This window comes from Bidens hawaiensis, unplaced genomic scaffold (genome assembly GCF_021521415.1).
Source record: "Bidens hawaiensis isolate Kalapana, Puna unplaced genomic scaffold, B.hawaiensis_p1.1 tig00032900_1, whole genome shotgun sequence".
Classification (NCBI taxonomy): Eukaryota; Viridiplantae; Streptophyta; class Magnoliopsida; order Asterales; family Asteraceae; genus Bidens; species Bidens hawaiensis.
In genome coordinates, this window is record NW_027495635.1 from 1 (window position 1) to 24,156 (window position 24,156).

The following is a 24,156-nucleotide window of genomic DNA, read 5'->3' on the forward strand; positions in this document are numbered from 1 at the left end:
GTAAATATTTAGAAATGGTTATTAAAACGAAATTTTTTTATTTAAAGCATTAATATTTAAAATTTATGAAATGGTCAAATTCGTTAAATTTCGGTTTTTGAATTGCTGGTGAAAGTCAAACTATATAAAACGTTTTGGTAAACTTCACATAAATAGTGAAAATCCAAATTTGAAGGTGAAAATTGGTTTCTAAAATGTCATATTAAATCTGTATTACTTTAAAATGTTAAATACGATAATATTGGTAAGTATAATAATGCTTTAAATTGCGTTGACATTAGTGATTTAATTGGAATTTGAACAACAACAATATAAGATTGATTGTCTTACTATAACTAATTTAATGTATTATAGAATGATAAATTAAATTTCATTTCCGGATTATATAATAATCAATTAAATTACATGAATTGTGAAAAAAATTACATGAATAATAACAAAAATATACATTAACAGTAAACAAAAAATAAGACATCTTGTCAACAAATCCTCAATCAATTATATCAAGTTGGGGACAATAATCTGAAATGATAATATTAAATATTAATATTAATATCGCATAATAAATAAATTACCAATTATGGAAGATTTGAATTATGTGAACAAATGTAAACCTTACCGGAAAAACGTTATAACCTTACCGGAAAAACATATAAATGTGTATTTAAGGTAAAACATATAAATGTGTATTATTACAAAATCGGTGAAAACCTAACCAATAAATATAAAAACGTTTACCATCCAATAATTAGTACAAAATGTGTGAATAATATACTAAAGTAATGAATGTGTAATTTGAAATAAAAGTAAAAGTCTGGATTATGGTAAGCTATTTATTTTTATGTAACAATACCATTTTGTCTTGCAAAATCATCTCTATCGACCAATCTTCTTCGGGCTTGTTATTGTCCTTGAGACGCCATAGTTTCAAAATACGAACCTTGATGACACATTTGTTGTTAAGCACATCTAATTGGTTCAACACTGTAATGTTTGTTGGCTCCATCTTCCTGGTGGTGAAAAATTAAAAATAAACAAACTATTAATTTTTGAACAATTAAACTTTGAACCGAACAACTAAACAACAAAATGAATTATATAAGCATGACCAAACTATATACCTTACAAAGATATAAATTTGTTTTTGCTAATTCCGTGTCATGGTGTGCGAATTATTGTGTGAAGGTCAGAGTATTTATACATAAGTATTAGATGTTTGAATTTTTGGATAAGTGAACAAATAAGGAAGGTATAAATGTAATTAATTAAAAAACATAAAATTTAGGATTTTCATTAAGCTTGAAATATGGACGAAAATTAGGAGGTCTTTGATTACGGATTTTAAAATATTTGAATTTAATGTTGTTAAATTATATTATTATATTATAATTACAATATAAATAAAATTAATATGTTTAAATCTAAACCATATTTAAACATACTGGATAAAGATAATAATGTACAAGAATATGTAACTAATTTATTTTTTATTTGTTACAGTTAATAAGATTAATCATCAATTGAATAATTGCATAATTGATATAATTTAGATTTATGATAATTATAGAATCCCTATGATAATTGTTTCTTGTATAATGAATTTTATTTTTTATTTATTACTATCCCTAAAATTAGAATCATTATGAAAATATTAGATCCTTAATCATATGGTTGATATGGAGAGAATAAAATCTAAGAATTTTAAACTTAAGAAAAATAAAAAAGCTTTTCAAGATAAAATAGAAGCTCAACAAAATGATATCTCTAAGCTTAAGTCTGATTTTAGTATAAAGCGTTGTCACCAATTAGATGCCAAACAAGAAATCGTTGAATTAACTGCTAAACTGGAAGCCTCCAAGTTATAAATTTCAAATCTAACTAGTAAATTTGAAAGGGCTGAACTAGACTTTACAAAATTCGATGGTTCCAGTAAAGTAGTCAACTCAATGATTGAAAATCAATTGTGGTGGAAAGAAAATGAAGGTGAGGGAATAGGATACAGTCAAGTTCACCCACCCTACAACCACAATTATGTCCCTACCCCTGCTACCAAAGAACAGGAGGAAAAGGTAAAGGACATGAAGTACGGTAAACAAGACAAAGGTGATGGAACCAGTTCTGTAAATGCTAGTCCATCCACTTAAGATATGAACGATTCTAATGTGTCTACTTCATGTGCAGAAAAAGTAATTGTGAAGGAATGGACTGACGAGGATGACGACCCTTGTTTTAAATTTAATAATCACATTATTTATGTTGTTTCTTTAAAACTTCTTGTTTTGAATTCTGATATTCCGACTGTTTGTGTGGGCTTTATTTTAAAGAGCAAGGATTTTTGTGTGGTTGATTCAGTTGAAACTTTAAATTTGAATAATGTGGTTTCTAATAAGATTAAAAATTCAAAAATTTCCTAAAAATACGTAGCACCTAAATTTGTCAAAGAGGGATGCTCTAATGACAAACAAAGTGATAAACTCAAGGATGTTAAAAATGGTCCTCGCAGTATTAAGCAAACTGGTCCACACAACCCGTCAAGACGAGGAGTCGCCCAAAATAAATATTTACATAAAACGTCAAACTTGTTTTAATTGTGGCACTCCTGGTCATATTGCCAGAAATTGTCCACATCGTCCATATGTTCCTTATTATGGATTTTATCAGAGGAATATGCGCCATATGCCTCATAACTCGTATAGGCAAAGATTCAGGCATAATCAGGCTAGTCCTTCTGACGATGATTGGAATCGAAACAAATCTGGCAGGTTTAGTCCTCATCGGACCAAACCTAACATGTTTCGCGAAAGGGTTAGAAAAGGTGTTTCAAATTCAAATATAAACACTAAGTCTAAACCTAAGCAGGAGGTTACGACAACCATTCGTACTTATAATGCCAAGTCATACAGACATAATTGGTTTCCTAAATCCTCGGCAAAAGAATCTGCAAAATCTACGTTTGACGATCAAAGGGATATGTCATGGCAACCCCGTGACAAATTAGATGAGTCTGGGTCACCCAATGTAACTATGAACTGGGTACCAAAATCTAACTAATCTCACGCTTTGTGCAGGGACAGCTATGGAGGAATATCATCAGACCTTGGTATGTTGATAGTGGCTGTTCCAGGCACATGACAGGAGACATTACCCAATTACACGACATTCAGACATTTAATGGTGGGTATGTGTCTTTTGCGGGAGGAGAAAAGGGAAGGATCACTCACAAGGTTACTGTAAGTAACGGTGTTTTAAAATTTGAAAACGTTAATTTTGTTCCAGAATTGAAGCACCGTCTTTTGAGCGTGTCACAAATTTGTGACAAAGAGTTTTTGAGTCATTTTACTAAGAAAGAGTGTCTGATTTTGAAACCTGGTATAATTATACCTGAAGACTGGATTCTTGTTCGATCATAACGAAAAGATAATGCTTATGTGATCGACATGAACAAAAATGTTCCTGATGAAATAACATGTTTGTTTTCAAAAGTGTCAGAACATAACGCCATGCTATGGTATCGTCGTCTTGGTCATGCAAATTCTAAAAACCTCAATCGTTTTGCTAAAAATGGTCTGGTGTGTTGTTTACCCATTAAGGATTTTGTAACTATTGAAAAATGTGTGGCTTGTGCTTTGGGTAAACATCATCGAAAAACTCATAAGCCGAAGTTGATCAATTCTATTTCATCTTTTTTTCAATTGCTTCATATGGATCTTTTTGGACCAGTCCATGTCTTGAGTCTTTCTTGTAGCTCTTATTGTCTTGTTATTACTGATGACTACTCACGTTTCACTTGGGTAGTTTTCTTGTCAAATAAGAGTGAAACTGCAGATTTAATCAAGAAGTTTGTGGCTCTCATGGAGAACCAACTAAACCTGAAGTTAAAGGGAATTCGTTGTGATAATGGAACGAAGTTCAAGAATGCATCATTGAATCACTTCTATTCAGAAAAGGGGGTGCTACGTCAGTACAGTGCAGTACGAACACCACAACAAAATGGTGTAGCTGAAAGAAGAAACAGAACTCTTATCGAGGTGACGAGGGACTATGTTGTGCGATTCTAAACTGCCTCTGTTCTTCTGGGTAGAAGTATTAATACGGCCTGTTATGTTCAGAATCGGGTGATAATTAACAAATCTAAGATGAAAACCCCATATGAGATTTTTTATAGTCATAAGCCCATGGTTTCACATTTCCAAGCGTTTGGTTGTCCTTGTAAACTACGAATCTTGAGTCTACTCCAAAATTTGGGGCCACCGCTTATGAATGTTATTTTGTTGGTTATGCGGTCCATACAGCTTACAAAGTCTACAATAAGTCAACCAAGCAGATTCTAGAGTCCTATGAGGTTCGTTGGTTGGAAGAGAATGAGACTGATGCTCGTGTCGGTCCGGACTGGTTATTTGATTATAGTGAACTTTTCAAACCATTCAATGTTTTTCCAGTAGTCAACACAGAACCTTTGAGTGGTCCTATAGTGGAAACTGCAAAAGATGACTCACAGATAGTATCTCACATCTCTCCACGTTTGGATGATAATGCCACTAAATCAACTAATGACTCACCCGCAGTCGAATTTAGTCAAAAGAAACTCCAGAATATGAATGTTCCTCCGAACTCGCCTGAAGATGTTGATGCAGTTGAGGGGGAGATTTCCATTCGTCATATCTTCGGGAGCACACTGTTTCTCGATGTCATTCCAAATGAATATGTCGCTGGCACCTCGTACTCTCACAGTACGGAGACCTCTGGATGGAAGAATCCTCTTGTTGATGTTAATGAGAACCTGTTTAACTTACAATCTACCGGTGATGTTTCCGATCAGTTAATTCCATCAAGAATTCAGAAAAATCATCCAATTGAAAACATCATAGGTCCTCTTGAAACGGGCGTGTCGACCAGGAGTCTGACTGGACACATAAATAGCTGTATGTTCTCTTGTTTCATTTCTCAAGTTGAGCCAAAGACGGTAGAAATGGCACTTTAGGAACCTAGTTGGGTAGATGCTACGCACGAAGAGTTGAATTAGTTTAATAAGATGAAGGTTTGGAGATTGGTTGAGCTTCCGGAAGGAAAGAAAGCTCTTGATACAAGATGGGTTTTCCGAAACAAGCAAGAGGACACCGGGATTATTGTTCGAAATAAGGCACGGTTGGTAGTTCGTGGTTTTCGTCAGGTTGAGGGACTAGTTACACTGAATTCTATGCCCTAGTGGCCAGACTTGAGGCTATTAGGATTTTTTGGGCTTACGCATCATTCATGGGATTCACAGTGTATTAGATGGATGTCAATACAGCTTTTCTGTATGGGGAAGTCAAAGAAAAGGTCTACGTGGATCAACCACCGGGTTTTGTCAATTCCAAGAAACCGAAACACGTTACAGACTAGACAAGGCGTTATATGGGTTACATCAGGCCCCTCAGGCGTGGTATGCTACTCTGACTGCACATCTTCTAGATCATGGCTACAAGCGAGGAACAAAATCAAACCTTGTTCCGGAAAACTGTCGGAAAAGATTTGATTCTAGTCCAGATCTATGTAGATGACATTATCTTTGGATCCACCAGCGCTAAGTTGTGCATAGAATTTGAAGGCATAATGAAGAAAAGGTTTGAAATGAGTTCGTTGGGAGAAATGACAACTTTTCTGGGGTTACAGGTTCGCCAAAGCTCGGCAAGAATTTTATTGCATCAAGGGAAATATGTTGAGGACATACTGGAAAAATTTGAACTTCAATATTCCAAGAGTGCCAACACTCCCATGGCATAAAGGCCTCTACTGTCATCTGATCCTGAAGGGAAACCTGTAGATCAAACGTACTATCGATCAATGATCGGGTCGCTGATGTACAGTCGTCCTGACATCATGTTTGCAGTCTGCCAATGTGCTCGTTTCCAGGCTAATCCTAAACTCTCTCATTTAATTGTTGTTAAACGTATTTTTAGATATCTGAAGGGACAACCAAAGTTAGGTTTTTGGTATCCCAATCAATTAGAATTTGATCTTTATGCTTTTGCTGATAGCAATTATGGTGGAGATGACATGTAACATCCCAAAATTTTGTATAATAAATAATATAGTATATTGACTCGTTATGACGGAAAAGTTACTTGAGTTAATAAATAAATAGTAAAATGGTATAAAGGGAAGTTAAGTAGGCTAATTAAAGAGAATTAAGCACGGACTAAAAAGGAAAGATGGGCCTTAGGTCCATGGGCTTAAGGTAGTATAAATAACCTTTAAACCCTAAATCTTTCCATTTTCATCCATCTTATCCATCTTATTCTCTCTCTAAACCTTAAAACACACACTTAAGCCATATATACCTTCCTTAGCCGTCGGCCTCCATCTGAATCCACAACCAAGCATCGTGACTAAGGATCTTCAATCATACAAGCAAGATAACAAGTCCAAGATCATAAATCAAGCAAAAACGTAACTTAGAAACATCAAAAGGTATGTTCTCTATGATTAAAGGTTACGTTTTTTGAACGTTTTACCATGAAACTTGACCCTAGAGTAGATTGGATCTAGATGTCTCATAAAAATGCAAACTTGGAGATTAAAATGAACCAAATGGTCTTATGATAGTATACGGCTCAAAGATGAACCCCAGATCTAGCCTAGAACGTTTTAAATCTATAAAGGTCTAAGATTTATGCCTAAAACGGGATAGATCTTGAAGCCGTGATAGTAATGGGTGTAATCGGGTATGAATGATGATGATAAAGGATTAAAATTTCATGATTTGAACCGTAGTACAAGTAAACTGGGCAAAGTAGAAACATAAGATAGAAAATGAGCTGAACTGGGGGTTCTCGGCCAAAATTGAGAATCCTTGGTCAAACCATGTGGATCTCGGTCAAACATGTAGTCACCAAGAATTCTCGGTCAGAGTTCTCGGTGACCATGTGTTCTCGGTCATGGTTCTCGGCCGAAAACACAAGTTCTCGGTTAAGTATGGATCTCGGCCAAATATGAGAGTCCTCGGTCAACCTAAGGGTTCTTTCTCTTGGGTTCTCGGTCACACAATTCTCTGTTTGGATTTGGGCCTGAGTCTAGTTGGGCCCAGATGCCATAATGGACAGTTGGGCCTGGTTCAGCTAAGTCCACATGAAGCTAAACCCATATCCAATTTAGACAAATTAGCCCATTATCTTAGGCTTAGCAAATAAGCCCAACTTAGAAAATAATTTAAAATCTTAATGATGTGTTAAGACAGTTAATGAAAATAAAATTTTTCCAATCTGACCTGGCAGCTTAACCCCAGCCAGGGGCTCTGCCCTTGGACCCCGCTAGGGGCTGCGGCCCCTAGAACCATGCTGCCAGGGGCGTTGCCCCCGGACCCTCGTTCGTTGAGGGCAATGATTAAACTAGAAACACGATATGGGAAGTGATAGTTAAATTGATACGTGTAATGGTTATACAGTTAGTCGTGCATAGCTCAAGAAAGGGATAACCATAAACGGTGAATGTAACCGCATTTAGGTGAGTGTCTAGCCCCATTTTCCTTGTTATGTTTTCGGGGTTGTGTGTATACTCGATGTGATAGTTAATACACTTACCTTGAGTGGTAAGTGTATGCCATGTATGATTTATATGTTATTTATGTATATCTTGAATGTGAATGAAAGCTTGTCGGTACGTGAACGATCTTCAGATATTGCACGTATTGACAAAGGAGGTATGTGTATGATAGTTGAATGTGTATGACAGATATATGTGCAAAATATGAATATGCATGAATGATTAAAGAAAGTATATGTATGTTACGGGTATGTAAAGATAGTATGCTCGAAGATGAAGAAGAAAGGGATCGGACCCTAATAATATCTGAGATAGAGAAGTAAAAAGGGATCAGACCCTAATAATATTTGAGATAGACAAGAAAGGGAAATAATATCTGAGATAGACAAAGGAAAGAGGGATCAAACCCTAATAATATCTGAGATAGACAAGAAAGGGATCAGACCCTAATAATATCTGAGATAGACAAAGGAAAGAGGGATCCTTCCCTAATAATATCTGAGATAGAATGAACAGTAATAATATAGTATGAAAGTAATAAAGTATGAACGTATGTATGAAATGAAAGTAAATTAGTAAAATAATTATTATGTATCTTCGGATGCATGATTGAAGGTAAGTGTATATATTGTATGACGAATGATTAACTAGAACTCAGTCAGCGTAGCTGACTTTTAGTATGCACGCAGATGAGTAGGATGCGACAGCTGGCGTGAGCGGGACACATGGCAGAAGAATAAAAGCCTGGCATCTGAAGACCTGCTATGTTTTATAAGTTATGTTTTGATTTTGGAAAGACAAAGTGAATATTTTAAGACATGTTATGAATTTATTATGCAACGTTTATGAAATTTTTATATTCCGCGTATGTTTTTATTAACTCTGATAAATAGAACTATCTTGATGAGTAAATCCAACGTCCAAATGTGGGGCACCGGTAACGGGGCCTTACATGACATTGACAGGAAATCCACATCAGCTGGATGCCAATTCTTAGGAGATCGTCTCATTTCATGGCCGTGTAAGAAACAACAGACGGTGTCTACCTCCACCGCCGAAGCGGAGTATGTTGCCGCATCAGCTTGTTGTTCTCAGGTTATCTGGATGCAAAACAAACTACTGGATTACGGTTTGGAATTTCTTGATACTCCTATTTTTTGTGATAATGATGCTGCCATAGCAATTGTGGAAAATCATGTTCAGCGCTCTAAAACCAAGCACATCGATATTAAAATTCATTTTATTCGTGACTATTTCGATCGAAAACTGATTCACCTTGAATAAGTTCACACTGACAACAATGTGGCGGACTTATTTACAAAACCGGTCGGAACAACCAAATTTAATGTGCTTGTGAATTTTCTTAAAATGCTTCATTTCGAGAATTGAGTCTTTTTGGGTATAAATTTGTACATATTTGTTTAATTTTGCACAAATTTAGGGGGAGAAAAATCAAAAAAGTCAAAAAAATAGTGTGTGTGCGTTGTTTTCATTGAGAGAAATCAAATGAAAATTTTCAAATTTGATTCTCGCTTATTATTATGTCGGTTGTTCAAGTTGGAAGGACATATACTTGTATATGGTTGGTCCGGTGTTCTACTCGTATAGTCATAGGATAGCCATTTACCTAAAGGCTGAGAGCACCCGTGGCGATTATGATGTGTTTTGTGTTTCGTATTCTTTCACTTAAAATTTTGTCGGTAACTCTGAGCTGGAAGGACATGTATCTTCATACATGTTTGGTCCGGTTAACGACTTGTGGTCATATAGGATAGCCATTTACCTGAAAGCTTAAAGTGACCTGGGTGACTGAATTCTTAACACGTGTATTTTATGTAACTCCCTGGGAAGTGATATTATTATTCAGTTAACGGCTTCTTAGAAGTTTCAAAATATTTTCAAATGAAAATTGATCCAATCTTTGGAAAATTATAGATAAATTGTTTTTTGTGTGCCTAACGGGTGAAGTCATTAAGCTTAAAAGGCTTGAGGACAGTCATTGATTTGTATGATAGCATTCCATGATGCGTAAAAGTTGAAGTGATATAAACTAAATTTGCTAAATTTACTGTGGAAAGCCATTTTGAAGAAATGTGCATGTCTCCATATACATCTCTCCGAAGGATAGGCAGAAAAGCAATTACCCAGTCATACACGAGCCCGTTAGTATCTAGATCTCCAAAAATATTGTGTTATTAAAATATTGTTATTAAAAAAAATTCAACAAAAGATTTTTCGTTATCTTATTAAAGTCTATGTTCTAAAAGCTTAGAGGGTCAAACTAGAACTATAGAGATGGGGACACACAAGTAAGTCCTGTCATGTCTCGAATGAAAGGCTTGTCAGTTCACTGGCTTGTAAGTACAACGTTCAACCTTAAAGCTTAAACTCTTAGTTATTTATATATAAAAAACTTTGATCAAGCACTAGGGGGTTGGAGTCAAATTGGGGTGATCTGGGGAAAGCCAAATACGCTTTGAGAAGAGATAGGAGACATCACAAGTCCATGAGTGATGTCCATCTATGCTTTATGCCGAACTGAACCTAATCCATATCATTGATACAATGAAAGTCATGCTAAGTTTGTTATACCTGCTATCAACTTGCTTCTCTAAGTCATAATAACGTTGAACATTAGTTCTAGTGACAGCCTCTTAAATGATATGATTCCATATTCGGATTTTTTCATAAAAGGCGGCGTTTTACAGAAACTGAAATTTGATCACGATCTTACAAAATTCAAGGGAGTTATTTTGTACGTTAATTTTAGTATTCATTTTATTTAATTCATTTTTCATTTTAGTTTATTTTATTTTGGAGTTAAGTGCCATTTTAATACATGTGGTTTGATCAACTACGCAACTTTAGTACTTTTATTGAATTTTTCGCAACTGGCTACTCCATGTTTCAAAAAATGGCCATTTTAGTACTTTTTCGTAACACCGTTTAATTTGTCCGTTAAGTCAAGGGCATAATGGTAACTTTAGTAACTTTATTTATTTTCTTTTTTGGCCTAATGTTAAGATCTGTTTATATCATCTTATAACCAACAAAAACCACAAGAACCAAACTCAACCCACAAAAACCAACCAAACTCATACATCCACTATATTCATAACCACCACCACCCTCTTCCGTCATCACCACTCACCGGCTATCAAATTAGGGTTTCAACTTTCAACATTCAACACTCGACGGAAAAATCGTTCCTAATCATGTTGTCCAACCTCCCCGCCTCCAAATTAAACCGCCTGGACCCCACCACCTCCTTAATCTCCGACACCACCACCACCCCATCCTCCCTCCTAACCACCACCTCCGCTGCCCCACTCCTATTCTTCACCATCGCCTCCGTCCACTCTCTCATCTCCACCGCCCGCAAACCCCACACCCCATCCCCACCATCCTCACCCACCACCACCTCCCAATACTCCATCGCCGCAATTACGTCCCTTCCGAATATCTGTGGCGCAATTGATAACACACATATTAGGTTTCATAGTTTGCCGTCAGGTGTGGCCAATCCGAATGTTTATATGAATGGTTACGGGTTTAATTTGATTCAGGGCTGAGAGGTGAAAGAATATGGGATTAGGGTTTGGATGGATATTAAAGGGGGAAGGGAAGGAGTTTAAAAGAAAAAAGAAAATAAATAAAATAACTAAAGTTACCATTATTCCCTTGACTTAACAGACAAATTAAACAGAGTTACGAAAAGTACTAAAATGGCCAGTTTTTGAAACATGGAGTAGCCAGTTGCGAAAAATTCAAAAAAAGTACTAAAGTTGCGTAGTTGATCAAACCACGGGTACTAAATGGCACTTAACTCTTTATTTTGTTTTGTTTGTTTTACCTCGAAACTACTCTCCTCGGAACGTGTGACTTAATTGGGTCGTTTATTTTGTGTGTTTAAATTGATATGGGCTTTCTGGGGGTATGTCACTCTCTTTATGATGTGATCTTTGGGCTGATCAAAGGGCCTGGGCTCGTTAACTGGTTCTCGGCCCACATCGGCTAGGTATAAATTGCCCAACCCCAACTATTTTTTGTATTATCTTCAAATTTTTCAATCTTCCTCCTCTTTCTCTCAAGCTGCCGGCCGAAAACTCTTTTGGCTTAATAAAGTCTCACAAATTGATCTGTTGGCTTCTTTTGTTGATTGATTCACAGGTAAACAATAAAGAGGGTTTCAAGCTAATTGCTTCGTGATAAATGTGTCTGTGTTGTACTAGCAAATGAGTAGATGGTCGGTGCATAGACGAATGAGACGTCACGGGTGTTTGTATAGGAGATTGATTGTTCTTGATTGGAGATCTCGGTGTTCTATTGAATTTATTGCAGGTTTCATGGAGATTTCAGTCACTTGGAGAAGACGACACACTTTCGAAGAAGGAACCCAAGGGGTTCTCTGTCCACAGCTGTCAAGGAGCTCTCGGTTGACTTTCGTTGACCGAGATCCCCTTGCCTTGGCCGAGAACGCTTGTTCTTTGCTGACTTTCGTTGACCGAAAACTCAGATTTTGATAGAGAACGCACTTCTTTGACCGAGATCTCCCCATGTGGACTTAAAACTCACTGTTGGGCCTGACCAATATTGTTATTATGATCTTATGGGCCAACTAATGAATTTTTGGGCTAAATCTTTAATCTTGCCCAAATAAACAAATGATTTTATATTTACTAACTTGATTCGTTTGGTGCAGTAATGGCTGATCAGACTCCGTTAAAATTTGTGGATACACATAATATTGTTGGACACTTATATGATTCACCACTGGCTCACAAGGAATTCAAGTCTATGATCGTCGGCCTCAACACCTGCAGGATTTCTCACGCACTACGTGAAAATCATGTCATATGCAAGAAGATAGTCACGGAGTTTTGGAATAATGCCTCAATCAACCAACGGGGGCAAGATGGAGTTGTATCGATTGACTCCAAAGTTAAGAAAAAGCCAGTCAGTATCACAGAGGCTATCATCAGAGAGGTGCTATTGTTTGGTGATCAACCAGATTACCCGACAGAATACTCTACTGCAAATGTTACTGAGATTCTCACCATAATGGGTTACGAGGGTACTTATCCTCAGGCAATCAAGAAATTATTTCACCCCTACCGGAGGTTTTTGATACACACGTTTTTCGCATGTGTGTCGGGTAGAAAGGGGGGTCTGACGAAATAAGACATACTCAGATATCTATTGTCACCGCTCTGATCATGGGTTGGAATTATTATTATTCTAAGTTTGTTTTCAATGAAATGATGAGCAATCTGAAAGGGTAGAAGAAAGAGATGTTCCTTATGTATCCAAGATTTCTGCAGATGATCATTGATTCTCATTACACCGATATCGTCAAATATGTTGATACTTTGGATATGAAGTCAATGGGACCCAACACCTTTGGGTTAATGAAACAGTCTAGGAAAGGATCCAAGATCGTATATCAAGGTCTCAATGCTCCGGTGAAATTTGGACGTTTTGATAAAATAGAAGCTGAGCCAATTATAGCTCAGGTTGCTGATGAGCACGTAGCACCAGCTCAACCACGTGCTGCGGCTTTTGAGATTTCTGACGATGAAGATGAAAAGACAAAACATCGTAACTTGTAGACCGCTCTGAGTGCCCAGATTTAGAAGATTTTGAAACGTTCAAAGAACAACTTCAGTCAACTGCTCTGAAGCCTCCTTAGACAGTTGCTGAAAACATTGAAGAAGACTTGACTGCAGAGCCAGTCGCCGACCTCGCTCCACGGAAATGAAGGAAGAAAGATCCGAGGCCAGGCGTGCTGGTCAGTGAACATGAAAGAACCACAACACCAACAACAAATGCAACCAATAGCCCACAACAACAAACTCACCAACCTGAGTCACATGCTCCAGAGACTCAAATTGAACCAAGTACATCCACTGCTGAGCCACTAATTCAAGATCAAGATTTTGATGACTTTGCTCGTGATTTTGATTTTGAGTAAGATGTTCCACACATGGATGAGGCTGACATACTGTTCAATGCTGCTCCATCCAGCTCATCAGTCCCAAAAAATCAAGGCAGTCTAGTTCAAATGTTTCTGATAAGGTTGCCCAGATTCTTGTCATGCAAGAAAAATTTATGCAGAACAAAGGCAAGGGAATTGTACTAGAAGATGCTCTGGTTGACGTACAAGCTCTCCAACGTCGAGTCTTTGAGCTCGAACAAGATTTTGTTGTTAAAGATGTACGTATTCAAGAATTGGAAGCCAGTAACACTGATAAAGATTTCAAAATTAAAGAGCTTCAATCTAGCATGGGAGAACTAACTGCTATCTATCTAGATCTCCAACAAAAACTTGTTCAGAAGTTCGGAGATGAGTTCAGAAGTAGTACTGATAAGGTATCCAACGTTGATCAAGGTGGTGGCTCTACTACTCGTCCAGTAGAGAACATAGATGAGTCTGAGACATTGAAACAGTTTGTGGATGCACCACCAATAAAGAAAAATCTGATAGAGTTCAGAAAAGGTTGCTGGTGATGAAAAACTCCAATAAAAATGTCTAGTCAGCAGATCATCCAGACATATTCATTGTCACCTTTCCTAAAGGCTTCTCAGATAAATATGGTGATCGTTCGGGAGTTGTGTCATTGGGTTTCGATGCTGAAAAGAACATGTGGTGGATTAAGAGGAAGTCCGGGACCACTGAGTACTATAAGAAGATGAAAGATTTTGTATCATTGACTAAAGTGGATCTCAGTGACCTGATAAACTCTCCCTTCACCAACCCAACTAATGATAAACGTGGTATAGATTTTTGGAATTTTCTGGGAAGTCAAGTTGATAGAGGCTTTCCAAACATGACAACTGTAGAATCCTTCCTTAAGAAAGCAAAGGGAGTCAAGGATCCAAAGACAGGAAAAACAATGGTCAACGTAATGTGGCCTGCTACAAACAAGACCACTCACATTCCTATACCTGAAGCAATTCCAGATGGCACTTTGGATAACATGAGGTTCTGGATGTATGATAGTGAAACTGCCATTGTTGTTGTCAAATTAGAGAAGGGCAAAGGGCAATACAGATTTTTCGATCCAAGGGATTTGTTAAAGTTTGGAGAAAGGGATATCAAGACTCTCAGCTCGTTCTAGATAATAGCTGACCCAATCTTTGAAGCGGCTGCAAAAGAATATACAAGCATGGCGGCCTCTATTATTCGATGCAAGTTTTGGGCTGGCGCGTTGAAAGATGCTGATATTGATTACATGGAGCATGATTGAAGACCAAGCTACAAACCAAGGGGGAGATTGTTGGGTCTAGACTAGATTGGTTTGTACTTAGTCTATTTGTGTTTGGGTTAAGCGTGTAATATGGGCTTGGGCTACGGGCTACGTATGTAAACCGAGATCCCTTGGGATCTCGGTGGGCTTTTGGTTAGTTTGGGCTTGTGTAGTTGGTCCCATATATATAGCATGTATTGTATAGGGTTTAAGGTGGTCCGCTTACTTGTTTGGTTGGCCGTCTAAGTGTTTCACTAAACGAGGTTGTAATCGTGCTTAAGCACCCGACGTATAATACAATACGTGTGCTTTGAAGCATTGCTCGTGTCTCGTGTTTGTGTTTGTACCTGTTCTTGAGTCTCTGAGTTTTGGATTTCCGCACCAATCCTTGGCTTGTTGATATCATAGTTGTAGTGATTCAGATTTGGGACTTACAGGTAGGCTGAATTGCTATAGATTAAACGTCCGGCTGGTGAACAACTTCATCGACGGTGGACGGTCAATTTGCCGGATAAATGAAATAAAGGTAGAGATCTGTGGAGGAACAGGATGGAGCTGTGAAAGAGGGGATAATTGACTTGGGTACAGGGTAAAATATGTTATAAAGAATAATGAAAAGGGAATAATATGAATGATATAAATTAATATTCATAATCAATAATCATTTAATAGAATTTATTGTCTAGTATTTTTATTTATTTTATAATTTTTTTTCACATCAAAAATAGAGAAGTGGCAGATAAAAATAGAAAGTTTAAGAATCCACTAATCGGAAGAGACCACGTTGAGTTAAACTCATTTTTTTATAATATAGTTAAATATCATGTGTTTTATTTATTTATATATATTGAACACGATTACTTTGAGATGTTTTATGATTGTAAGTGTTCATTTCTTGTTCCTTGATTCCCGTCCAAAAGCTTTCATAACACATATTTAAGCTACGTATTAGCTTATTTAAGAAATGAACACTTACAATCATAAAAGATCTCAAATTAATCGTGTTCAATATATATAAATAAATAAAACACATGATAAAGATTGAAGACCTTCTTTGGTGAAAAGAGAGCTACCATACAGTACACTGGTAGTCATTGTACTTTGTGACGGTGGCGTACGACATCAGCGTACAAGCCAGCAAGCCAACCTAGCTCGTGAATTTTTTTGAATTTGAAGTATAAAAATAATATGCTTTTTATGTTTGACGGGATCTTTTTTGCATATGGACAAAGGGGCGACCAAGGGTGATTTGGGCATTCTATTCACTAAAATCACTTCTTCAATCATGTTTCCTTTAACCGAATCAAGAGTTGAAGTTGCTATCTCCATTATTCAAGGCTAAACCTTTCATCATCACTTCAGGTGTAGGGTTTGTATGAATTGAATGTATTTGTGATTTTCATCTAGAATTGGATTGAATTTTGATTAATCATTCAGTTAATCTAGCTTATGTTTGTTTTGAATGATTAAACATTTGTGTCTCTGAGATTCTTGCTTATCATCAATTATTTTGCTAGTGTTCATTAACATTTAGGATTAAGTTCTTATAGTTAATGAACCATTTACTATTAATCAATTATCTATGTTGAGTTTTATATTAACAAACTGTTAATTAGGTAGACCGTGGTCAGTAGTGTTAACTTTTTGAATTAGCTTATGTGAATCATTACAACTAAACTACGGTGCCTAGTAATTATTTATTAATCTTAAATGATGAGACATGTGTATGTGATAATCTAATTAATAGAAGTTACAATTGTTAAATTTATTGCATTACTCAAATATAAAGTGTAGTCACCTTTTCTCCAATCGTTTCATTAAACAAACTAATTATAAACTGGTTGATATTGTTTGTCTGCCTTAATATTATTTAATCAGCAAACAATGAACTTAATTAGCACTTTTTACTTTTTCCTTGAGAATTCGACCCATTGTTTGCTCTTGCTAATAAATATAATTTTAATAAGTGTTTATATTAATATTTCGACATCGATCATTCACCTCCTCTTTATTCCTGACCTATTTGAAAATTAATTAATAAAAAGTTTAGTCAAAGTTTCCATAGTGTTTTGACGTAAATCCCAAAATCTACTTGCGAACCTAAATTTAAGTGAAATTGTTTGCATTCTGTTTGGTATGTTTCAATTTGTGCATACATGTTCATCTATCAATCGATCATCATCAATATTATCACTATGATTTTACGCGAACCGAAAGCTTAGGCGAATGATAGATTGAGAACCGCACAAGCATTCCCCGCTGGCCAAATGCCATTTCAATCAGTTTTTCGGTGAGGAATTCCTGCGAGTTGATTTCATTCAGTTTTGTGCTCTTCAAAGGGATATACGGTGGTTGGTCTGATGTGGCGGCAGAGGTCGATGGCCAGGTGACTGAGGTTGTAGAGTTGGCGGCGTCAGGTGTGGCAAAGGAAGGGACGGAGGTTGCAAGTGGCAGAGGTGGGTGGCGGAGAACGGCGACTGTGGACAAGTGAGGAAGAAGATGAGAAGTGGAATGATTTTAATTGGTTTTTTTTATAGGTTTCATTTTAATGGAATAAAATACCTTTTTTCTTCTTAGCCTTTATGGGAAAATCATACTCCCTCCGTCTCTTTGAGAGTGTCCACATTTTTTTTTATTTTGTCGCATTTCAAATGTCTACTTTTAAAATTTATTAATTAGTTTTCAAGTTTACCCTTACAAAAATACATTCAAACTTTCTTAAATTTTGTTTTTTTCAAACCATGACACTTGTTATGGGACGGAGGGAGTACTTCTTATTGAACCCACACATAATGTGTAGTCATAAGTCCCACTCTTAGGCATAATACGTCATGTGACATCACTGTTATCAATTGAGCGTTTTGCAAAAAATGCCGTAGTGGGCAAAACGTCATAACCGTCCTACAATAATTACATTTATTCCCATCTCTCTCCCCATACACAAATTTTTCAAAACGCGTGCCACCATAGCGTTTTATAGAAAACGCACTTCCATAACGTCTAGGGGCGGTGTTCCCTAGCATTATGAAGGAAAACGTTTGGGATACCGCCTCCATTATGGATGGCAAACAATCAAAATAATTTATAATTGTTATTATATTATTATTTTTATTAGCTAACAACATGAACAATCTTTTATATATATAAACGAAACTTTTAAAAGATCTCTAGTTGCTCCTTATAATATCTTAAGCCATCAGATTGCTTTATTTGTTAATAGAGGTTTCTCATGCATTTGTCCCGAATTCACTGGTATGTGTTTCATCAAACCTAGATAGCCTAAACGAATTATAACATTTCATTAAATTAAATGTTAAGCTCACTAAATATTAAATATGAAAATCCTATTCAGATATTCGTATTTTCAGATAATTCGGATTTGGATTTCGGATATTTTGGATTTGGTTTCGGATTCAGATTTTATAAACCACCCCGCCGATAACATGAGGGGCTCCAGCTTGTACTTTTAAAGACCCAGCCGTAATGTTAAACTACTACATCATGGGTTATTTGATATATATTTATTGAAAATTACTAAATGATATACTTTGCAAGGTTATAAAATTGCTGTTGGGTCACTGTTTCTCCACATGTTAAAATTACTTTTAATAAATAAATATTGACTGATAACGTACTAATTATTTTATTTCAAGTTGTAAAATGTTAATAGTTTACAAGATTATAAAATTGCTGTTAGGTCACTCACTGTTTCCCAAAATGTTATAATTACTTTAAGAAATAAATATAGATTGAAAATTATTTCAAATTATAAAATGTTATAATTTACAAAACAGGGAAAGTATACTAATTAATTGTTTGGCGTTTTTAAATTAATTATACATAGCCATGAGTGTTTTATAAAATATGGACGATTAACTATCCATATTTTCTGTTACGTGCCTCCCATCTCTCTTATTTTTCATTGAAAAAATTTTGATCCAAGCTATTTTAAGGTCTTTCAACAATAACGAACGCGCTAGTATTATATTTTCAGCCTCAATTTTTCTATTGTAAACATTCGTTAATAATTTTTTTTTCGAGATTTATATTTAAACTCACTCTTTTTTTTTTAATATAAGAGTATTGCTTTTAATATTAAAAATAAAAGGATCCAATTTCAATAAAGAGGCAGGTAACCGGGCAACAAGCTGCGCCGCCAGCCCCTTTTGAATGGCAAAACCGATCCTACGGAAAACAAAATTATCGTTCTTCGGCGTCGATGAGTTATTATGCACGACCCGCTGAGCAGCATCGGGGGCAAGAGACCCAAACGTGTCAAAAGCAAAAGGAATGAAGGCGTGTTGATTCTCCACACACGTCTTCTCGTGCTTAGCAATTTTTCCTGCTTCTGTCTTTAGCACGACCTGCCTAGCAACAAGCCCGGTGTCCCTAAGCCCAACAAGAGGAGACACCCCAGTAAGGTCCACACAAGCATGCTTCCCCTCGCACATCCAAACACAAGAATGTCTGCTGGTCGGAGAGTAGACCTTCCTTCACATGGATTCTACAAGAAATTCACATGAGCCTCTTTTCTTGCTGAGATTCCCGCACGTTTTAACACGTCACAAAGGACATCCCTAACCCAATCATGTCTATATTTAAACCCGGAGAGTTCTTTGCAATGAATCACGTGTTCACCAAAATTATCTAAACAAACCTTACGACAGACCGGGCATGGCTCATCAACTAGGAACAGGGGGATCATTTAACGATATTTAAGAATGGCTCGGTACTCCACTGCTGACATGTGCTGGCCTAACCCTTCGATTGGGGTGACAGTCAAAAAGTCTTGATCATGAGGAGCTTGAAGACATCCTCATACCGCTCTTTGACGAGAGGACATGCCAAACTTTTCTCCCAAACTTTGGACGGTTTTACTATAAAGGGCACTCGCCAAAGAATTTTGGGCTTTATGGGGGGCGGTGTCCTTATTAGTGAACCCGCCAACATCAAAATCGGGAATAGAGTTGTGCAAATAAACCATCGCACACCCAAAATTGGAATCTAACCCATCACCACCACAATCACGCAAAATGTGGTCCTGTAACTTCCAAGATTGTGCTCTCGAGGCGACGAAAGCATAGGTGGAAACATCCTCAGCTGAATATAACCATAAACCACCGAAACGGATAGGGAGAGAGGCTAGTCTCCATTGAAAATCCCCAAAAAACGGACCCCCACATACAACAATATCCTCAATTGCCGCTCGAAGCCCTTTGTCAAAAACAGAGACAACTTCCTTAACAAATATAGGCTGACATGTTCGTAGTCCGAACAACAATTTAACAACCCCCATACATGAGCGAAACAAGAGAAGCTCACTTTGAGGGTCACGCAGGCGAGTAAGACATCTCATTAGTTCCACGGCTCTTGAAGCTCTGGTAATGGCCAAACTACTGATAAACCCAGCATCCCGTCTAACCGCACCTCCAAGGAGTTTTACCCCTAACTCTGGCCTCCCAATCCCGATAGGAAATAAACCTACTTTTGCCTTTACCCCATTACACGACGGCCGGTATACTTCTGTCTTTTTAGTATTAAGCTCAAGCCCCAAACTTGGCCCCTTAGATATAATAATATCCACGGCTTTAGCCACTTCAATGGCGTCTCCTATAATCGTGTCATCATCTAAGTACCATGCAGGGAAAAGTAACTAGCAACCATCTCGTACTTGATGAATGAGGGGGTGTAAAGTTAATGCAAAGAGAAGGGGTCCTAAAGGATCGCCTTGCTGAACCCCAGTAGTTGACTTGATACAGTCATTCCCTACATATAGCCTAGCCGGTTGCCCGTAAAGAAAATTAACCCATAGGGAAATATATGGGCATATGGCACGAACTTCCTGCAGGAGTGTGGTCCTATCAACCAGCTTGAAGGCATTAGAAAATTCTACTGTAAGAAAAGCCAACGACCCATCAGAGAGGAACATATTAAGAAACCTATTCGCGCTATGAAGCACCGCCTCCGCTCCACTCGGGATCCCCACCCCGAATTGAAAATCACCGAGGTATTTTGTCATCTCTTTCCCAACACTCCTCACATCCACTTTGGATACCAGTCTTCTCCAAATCGCGCCAACGGCAATAGGCCTAACCCCATTGTCGGGCTTAAGCAGTGGCGTTAGAGGGGCCGAAGCCACAAACTCCGCCAAAGAAACAGGGCATCTCCCCCCTAACCACAAGTTAACCACCTCATTGATAGCTTTAAGCAACCCCACGACAAACGCGGATCCTTCCCCACATAGGGCACCCAAAATATGTTGGGCCCTAAGCCTATCTCTACCATAAGAAGTCCCTTTAGGAAATGATTTAATACACCCTAGAACACTTTCAACGTCCACAATCAAAGGGGCCACCAAGAGTAAGGCCTAAGGCAAGGCGGGCGGGGGCAAGATGGGATGCTTATCAAGCAACGCTTTCATAGTAGCGTCACCAAGAGGAGCAACACCCTAAGAGCACAAAACTTTAACTGTGGCCGTGAAGTGCCCATCGACAACTTTTCGAATACATTGCTTAGCATTGAGGTCCTCCCTCGAATGATCACCCCCGAAGGAGCCCTCATCGGCTCTTGAGCCCATATCCATCGGTTGGTTAAAGAGCGATTGGATAAGATCAACACATCCGCTTCCATCACCCCAACTTGCTATGGTCTGCCGAATAGAATGGCAATGTAAGGATTTCCTATTCCCCGACTGAAGAAACACGGATCCGATCCTCTAGTATGGGTCCTGGATCCAATGAGTCCACAAGGTAAAATACGATAACTACTAATACAGTATGAGCACAACTTCCCAAAGTCCAATGACTGGAACCTGCAAAACAGACACCGTGAGTCTCGTTACAGGAAGGAAAAGAGGGGGGTCTTCCTGTAACCACCCTCTGGCATGAGAATCAGTAACGTTCGTAAAGAGAGAAGTACTGAAGTAAACAGACTAAGAGTAGTCAGAGTGTATGTGAGTTAGAATACCAGTGAGTGAATGAATACCTCATGCATGTTGACAAGGTATTTATAGCCGAAGGATGTAGGAAGGTGATTGGGCCAGCTGTCCTCTTCTAGGAGATCTCGATAACCACGTGGACGCGTGTCTTCTTGTGATAGGTTGAGATATACGTCCCATGTGTATGGATATAACAACCTGGACACACGTCACCCAATGATAGGATGGATTGCATCCTGGCTATGTGCACGGTTATAACAACCTGGCCAGGTGTCCCTCATTCATTGGTAGGCAAGTCACGTATTCTTCAAGTAGCAATCGTGAGCGTTCTTCTAGAGGGTAGTTAGTTATTGACAGTTGTATAGTTGGTATTGCCTTCCGGTCATTTTGGCGGACCGATGTCTTGTCCTGCGGGTGACCTCTGAGGGTGCCAGGATGCTTCCGCGCTTGGTATGAGGACGTTCTTCATCTACCGTGATATGCGGGTGATCCATATGTCCCACGGGTGATATGTGAGAGGCTCCTCTATGACCCGCGGGTGGTACTTAAGGGTATTTGGGTCTTTTTGGTACCCTACCTCTATAAGTACCCCCAGTCCAGTGTTTCTTGCGTGTGAAATCTTTATACGGGTGAAATTATGGACTTAATGTATTTTGAGGGTTTTTGAATTTTGAAGTTAGGTAGGAAATATCTTATGTTGGTATAGATAATCATGAAAAAAGGACAAGTTGACCACTCGCGGGCGCATGAACCGGTGATGGAACTTTATTGACGGCTGTCACTGTACCCGACTGTGCAACTTTTTCTCTTTTTCGAATTTCCTGCGTGACGTGGCGGTTGATGATTAGGCGATGACTTTCTCTCTCCACTATTCATATCCCATCGCATTAATTGCGATGGGTATTAAAGGAAACGAAATCCTCTAATCAAAGTTTTATCGTCTTTATTTGCTGGTTATCTTCTTTGCTTTCTTTCTGATAAGACTTTGATCTTTCTCATATACCTTTTTACCCGAATCTTCTGCAATGTCGAACGTTCAAACTGAGGTTGACGAGGTAGAAATTTCATGGGACCATTCAGAATACGAGAAGTTGCTGGTGACGTATGGCATTCCACCGGAGTGGGAGCCGGAATTTCCTTCTCCAGGTTCTATAGCCAGTTTATCACCCCCTGGTAAAATGGCTATTTATGCTGATTATTTCACCCGTGGGAACATTCGTCTTCTGTTAACGAAAATCTTTATGAAGGTGTTGACTGCCTATGGGATTCATTCATCCCAGCCGCATCCACGTACTGTAATGCGAATTCGTCATTACGAATTCCTATGTATAGCACATGACCTGGTGCCACATCTTGACAGATTCCACGTCTTCTACCGTCTTGCCATCCATGATGGTTGGTACACCTGTCAAGGATTTTCCGACCGAAGTATTGGGTACGAGGTTGAGAAGGTGTCCGCCGATTGGCGAAGTAAATTTTTTTGGATTTCTGAGGACGTGGTGCCTGTTACCATGATCCGTTGTCCGGTTAATTCTCCCCTTCCGGACATTGTTACGGCTGCCCATGAGGGGCTTGATTGGTTCCGTACTCTAATGGCGGAACCAACACCGATGCGGGCGCTACCTGAGGAGGCCCTGGTGTGGGCGGGCATGAGCTGCTTGTGGGCATCGGAGTTTATGGAGCCCGTCTTTATTGACTTACATGAACGTGAGTTATCCTTAATGTTTTTTCTTCTTTCTTGAAGTTTTTTGTGGTTAAGTTTTTATCTTTTCAGGTCGAGGTTCTATGCTCAATGCCCTTTTTGAGGACAAGGGTTGCGTCTGACATAGCATCCGGGATGCGAGCGACCAACCTATTCTTGAGAAAACCAAGTCCCGATTCCTTTTCCCAAAGAAGGTGCGAGCTGAGCCCATTGTTTCATACGCAACCTTTGAAACAGGTGCGTAGGTTCTAAACCCTCATCCGCTTAATGCTTGTACTTCTGATGGGACGATCGCCATTTTATTATCAAGTGATGATGATGGCGATGCCTCTGATCGTTCCACCTCTCGTGAAGAGAGGGATTTCGATGGCGATGCCCCTGAATCCTCTTCTGTCTCTCATTTATTGGCAGAGTTGGAGAGGAAGAGAGCTTTTTCAGCTTTTCAAGCGAGTCAGGCGGATGTGAAGAATGCGGATGCTGAGGCGGGACCTTCAAAGAAGAAACGAAAAACACGTCGCCCTAAGAAGCCGCTTCATAGTCTTGCTGACCGCATCGATATAATAGAAGGTGTGTATTACCCTTTAAGTATTTCATTATGTTGGATTGTTAACTAAGTGTAGTTTTTTGTGCAGATCCGCTGATCTTTTCGGAAGATGTATTTGAGAGGTTGTCTACTCCAACTCCTCAGACTGAGAAGCAACCATCTCCTTCTCTAGAAGGAGGGGCAGAGGACAAGCCTTCTACTCCTC